This window comes from Lolium perenne, chromosome 2 (assembly GCF_019359855.2).
Source record: "Lolium perenne isolate Kyuss_39 chromosome 2, Kyuss_2.0, whole genome shotgun sequence".
In the NCBI taxonomy this organism is placed as follows: Eukaryota; Viridiplantae; Streptophyta; class Magnoliopsida; order Poales; family Poaceae; genus Lolium; species Lolium perenne.
In genome coordinates, this window is record NC_067245.2 from 3,889,887 (window position 1) to 3,895,886 (window position 6,000).

A 6,000-nucleotide genomic window follows, 5' to 3' on the forward strand; every position below is an offset into this window, starting at 1 on the left:
TACATTTGTGGACCTTAAGCATACTTAACAGTAAGAATACTGCCAATGATTTTTTTGAACTGGGCAATAATAAGATTTTCCTATTGATATACATTCATTATATTGTGTATTAAGATACATATTTTCATGTAGTTCTACTATATCATTGTTTATCACATAAATATCTATTCTAACCTAACAATTGGTTTATCACATAAATGTTGTGTATTGAAAATTTATTTGCATTGTTTAAGATTCTTTTCTTGCAAGACATTTCACGACATATATTATCAATAAATATTGTACTACTGAAAAACAAATAAATTCATCGTCCTTAATGCATTAGGTGTTTATCTGAGCTTGCTCATTGTATCATTCCTATTTATTTGTCTAGATAATTTGGCAGATTAAGTTATGGGGTATTAATCTAGCAAAGAACTTTCGATAGCCTCATATGGAATGAGATTATTAAGTTTAGATATATTCATAGAGAATTCTAGAGTTTGTGACGTACCTCAAGTTGTTGTGCTTGTCAAAGTAGATGAATTCCTAATTTATGTTGATCTAGAGGTTCATGGACGTAGGACATAGACTTGGAGTAGCACAAGACACTACTAGGAAAAGGCCTATAGCTGACAGCGCACCATGTTTGTTTTGACCACGCCAGTCGTACCGGCGCACCATGTTTCGACCGCGCCGGTGATGGCCCAATACCCCCGGCGCAGCAAAAATTTAGTGTGCCGGGAATCTTCTTTTTCTTAATAGATGACCCCATTTTGCTGCTCCCACAGTGAGCCACGTCACCCGATAAAAATTTACAATGTAGTCACCAGCCGCACACCCGATGGCGGCAGACGAACGACACGCCCGTCGTCGCGACGCACACACGCACACGACGCGAGCACATGGCCCGATGTCCAAAAATAAGTACCCCATTCTTAGCTTCTTTGATCATTGCCAGCTCTGTGCTAGAGCTTTGAGTAAATGACCTGTTTGGAAGATCAGTCCTATCCTGGGCTAACCATATTGTACTGCTCAGCCTATATTGACCATGTTGCCGTTGCAAAGACAAATTTGATGATCTTTTAGCCGGTTGCTTCACTTGATCACATTGTTTGCATATAAAACTATATCATTCTTGATCCCATTATATTGTATGCATTTGAGCTGGCACAGGAATTATTGTCATCTATTGACCAGAAGGTTTTTAAATTAAGCGAGAGATCACTTCTTTCTGATATACTTGTATGAGCAACATTTGTTGTTCTCTTGCCTGTCATGCATACACGTGAATAAGTACCATACATTAGTTTTATTTTCTGTATGTTTTCTGTATAATAAGTACCATACATGGAAATACAAAGGGAAAAAGCCAAAAAGGAAGTCCCGCCCAATTTTTTGAAAACGTACAGCGCGCGTAAACGGAAAAAGAAGCGTAACGGTCCGCATATTGTTAACGGGTCTACCGGAGCGTAAAGGGAAAAAACCAAACCCGGAAAACGATTCGCGTCTTTTCCCTGGGACACGTTCCGCGTGTGACAGGTGTAGTCGCGAGAGCGCGCGCGGGATGGGTTTTTCCCTTCTCAAAGGTTGGTCTTCGTGTAGTGGCACCCGAATCTGATCCATTCACGTTCCGTACGCGCGCCCCGGATCGATCACGTTCCGTTCCCTACGCGCGAGGCCCTTTCATTTTGTACACTCGATGCCGTTTCCCTGCGTTTCCTACGTCGTCGTCGATGCCTGTCTCCAAACTTAATTGCGCAGTATCGCGCGGACGGAACACAGCTCTTGCCGCTGCTAGTTTTTTCTTGAGTAAAATGCATGAACAGTCACTGTAATTGTTGGAGCTGCTCGGTACGGTCACCGTACTGATGGAATACGCCGTGGAGGTCACTCAACTTGTCATAGCTGATTTGTACGGTCACTGTTGATGTACGCGCGCATATATTTGGTGGAGGTCACTGAACTTGGCGATGAAATTCAGTAATGGTCGCTGCGTCGGCTGGATGGTTCCGTGGAAGAAATTCAGTAAGGGGTGTTGACTGAAAAAACGCATCGTGTGGGCCCCAGCTATGTATTGCCTCCCATGCAACGAAGATCACGCATCACGCAGAAGAGTCGTTCGACGTAAACAGAAGATCGTGCTGTTCGGTTGGAGGCCGACATTACCGGCGAGACAAAATCGGCCTGACGAGGGAAGGAAACAGAGGAAGTTCGGAGGAGATTGTTGCGGTCAGAAACCCACCGGCGAGCAGCGACGGGCAACACAGGAGAGCCGGGAGCAACTTAGGGCTGCGGCTGGCCCTGGTCCCTCCGAGCGACGGCCCGCAAAGACTCCGGCACGCACGTCCGATGCTGGTGCAAGGGCGTGCCACCTGACCTATACCTGGTCAGGAAGGTGATGGAGATGCCTCGCTTAGTTTCCTGCATGGCATACACGTAAACATTAAATACGAGCTTCGATCGGCTCTCAGGTTGTCCTGTGAATCGGCTCAAGGAGCCGATCCACCCATGATTCGTACGAGGTGCACGAATATATGGTGGTCCTGCTTGATCAAGATAAAGCTAAAACGATCTACGACGATTTGGGGTTTTCACCGCATAATCGGAACATCCTACTCACGATTGGGCCTCGCGGCCGCGCACGGTGATCGTAAGCCGATCCTAGATAGGGCCTAAAAACCAACACGAGGTTGATCCCCGGAACATCCTGTCTAGGGCTAGCAAACTACACCCTACACGTCGCTGGATCCTCCAACCCTTTGTAAGGCCTAACTATGCAGATATTAAACTAATCCTTGAAGAACAAGGAGCAATCATAACGGATCGGATCTACTAAATAATGATCAAGCGGGGTGCCGCCCCTACGCCTAAGATAGGCGTAAGGGCGGCTAGATGTCTACGGGTTGCACTACGACAGCATATGATACGAAGAACAATGCTAACCCTAACACATCTAAGATAACTACGTTGCTCGCCCTCAAAAAGGCTTCAGTACGAGCAACGCATGAACGACGAATAAACTTGTACTGCCTAGATCGCAAGATGCGATCTAGGCAGCATGATGCTTACCCGGAAGAAACCCTCGAGACGAAGGAGTTGGCGATGCGCCTAGATTGATTTGTGGTGAACGATGATTGTTGTTTATTTCATAAACCCTAGATACATATTTATAGTCCGTAGACTTTCTAACGTGGGAATAATCCCCACCGTGCACGAGACAAACTCTAACTAACCGACACGTATCCTACTATGTTACAGATACACGGGCAAACTAGCCCAAACTTTGCGTATAAGGCCGATTCACGTAAATTCTTCCATATATATTCTTCAAGCCCATCTTGATCGCGGCCCACCTCTGACTCGGTTAAATTCTGGTGATAACACATGCCCCCCTGGTTTTGGAATTGATAATTCCAAAATCACTCTGCTTTTTCTTCGTCGGGTCATGTCGTGGCAGAACCGTCGCAGTATCCTTCATCATGATGCCTTGCCTTCTCAACTTCTCCGCGTGACCTGGCAGTTTTTTTTCTTTTAGGCACCACTTCCTCGGAAACTGCTGTGGCATTGAATTTCCACTATATCCCCTTTTATTTAACCGCTCAAACAGTTTGCTTCCGCATCCCCTTCGCATTAGCACTCCAAAAGCCCTCCTGCGCCACCATGCCTTCTTCCTCCTCTGCTTCATCGGATCTTTCCACCCAGTCCTCCTCTTCCCGCGAGCCGACGCCGGAGCCGAACCCGGCGGAGGTCCATGCGGCCAACACCCGCCGTGCCATCGAGGCCGGGGAGGAATCCAGCCATGATTTCTCCGTCTGGTCAGAGGACGACAAGTCCTTGACCGACGGGGAAAGACGGGGAAACGGAGGAGGAGAGCGATGACGATCGCTTCTCCTGCGATGACTTCACCTCTCCCGAGGAGGAGGAGGAGGAGAAGGAGGAGGAAGAGGAGGAGGACGACACCTCCTCCGACGAGCCGCCGGCCAAACGGTTCTGCCCCTGGCCGGGGAACCTCAGCGACTTCGACAGCGGCGACAGCAGCCGACGAGGAGGATGAGGACAATGAGGGCCCGGCCGGCGGCCGCTGGAGCAGCGACGACGAGCCCGCCGGGAGTAGCGCCGACAGCGGCGACGACGGCGACGACGAGGGCAGCGACGGCCCATAGATAGGACCATTAGCATAGGATCAGTAGTAGTAGACGGGGCAATGTATCCCCTAGTACTTCCTTTTGGGAGCAATCAGCTCTTTATGTAAGAAATCTTGCTTATCAATGAAGAATTTCCCCAATTTGATTTTGCCGATTTCCCTTGAGCCAATTTAGCCGATTTCCCCTCATACTGATTTTGCCGATTTGTCCACTTAGCCAATGCTTAATGAGCCGATAGCAACGCATCGGTCCTTTACAATCCATCCTTTAATTCTTCAACTGATGTCCTCGAGATCAGGTGGATAATGCAGAGTTTTCAAGAGAGCCCTTAACTTTCTCCCACCAGCTCAAGCGATCCTCTTCTGCGAGCACTCATCATTTGTGAAGAAGGTTGCGACGAAGGATCAACCGATGGTACACCAATCGGCCCCTAAACAGAGTATCCACCAGGCCAGCTGCCCCCCGAGCCTTAATCAAGGCGAGAATATCGGTGAGGATGCACAGATCAGACCAAGGGCCTTGAACTCAGGCAATTGAGACAGCCACTATGCAGAGGCCCTACAAGCGCAGCTGAGACAGTGTCCAACTTAGCCAGGCCGACGGTAGATGCACCAGAGCTGATCACCTTTCTTCCCTTGAAAGCCGATATATTTCTTCTGACAGCACTGCTGAACTGGCACAAAGGGTTGAAAATCCTTGACGAGAAGGTTCAGGCACCAGCATCGGCTCGCCTCACAGCTGAACTGGACTTGGTGAAGATCCGTGTCTTGAACAAGCCGCAGGTAGATCCTGTGTAATTGTACTAGAGTCGATGGCTGTGCATCGGCTTCGTTTCTTAGTTCTAAAGTCGATGTCCTTGCATCGGCTGTGTATATATTTTTTTTTTACTGGCCGATTTTTCTATCGGCCTCCAACATTTTACTGCACGCATGTTCAACTGCACATGTTCATCTGATTAGGTGCCCCCCGAGCCGAATCTGTCAGGTAACTGCAGATATCGGCTCTGTAGTTAGCCAAGACACTGTATTTGCACGTCGGCTCCGGTAGGACCAATGTTGATTTTTCCTAACTCATCAGCCGACGTAAAACCGCTGCCCAGTAGATCGATGTTGAACACAAGCAGAACATGTGGTGAGGATAATTTTGGCCGATTGCTGGAATCGGCCTCCATATTGATCGAAGCGCCTAATGAAGGTTCTGCAATGTCCCTCCATATATCTCTGGATCGGCCTCGCCACCTTTGCTCATCGGTTTTTTCTTGCTACACGGTCAGGCCTGTGGATAGGACCAGCCTAACCCCGTTCTTCGTCAGGACGATGCGCTCGCAGTCGTCCAAATTGATGCCTGAGAGTGGTTCTTGTCCTGCTGTTTCCCAAACATTCATGTCAGCCGTTGAAATTTCGGCTGAGTCATCGGCCTGGACGACCTCTACCTCATCTCCATCACACTGTATTACGCATTGGTGCATCATGGAGGGAATGCAACAGTTGGCGTGGATCCAATCTCTTCCTAGCAGAACAGCATAGGTGCTCTTGCTATCGACGATGAAGAACATCGTAGGGATGGTTTTCCTTCCTATGGTCAGATCCACATTCAGAACACCTTGTGCGTCAGACGCTTGGCCGCTGAAATCGCTCAATGTCACGTTGGTCTTGATCAGATCCGAGCTAGAGCGTCCCAACCGACGTAGCATAGAGTATGGCATAATGTTGACTGCCGCTCCGGTGTCTACCAGTATCTTGTTGACAGGCCTCCCATCGATATAACCTCGCAAATACAGGGCCTTCAGATGTCTGTAGCTTCTTTCTCGTGGCTTCTCAAAGATAACCGGCCGTGGGCCGCAGTCAAGTTGTGCCACAGGTGCCTCGTCTAA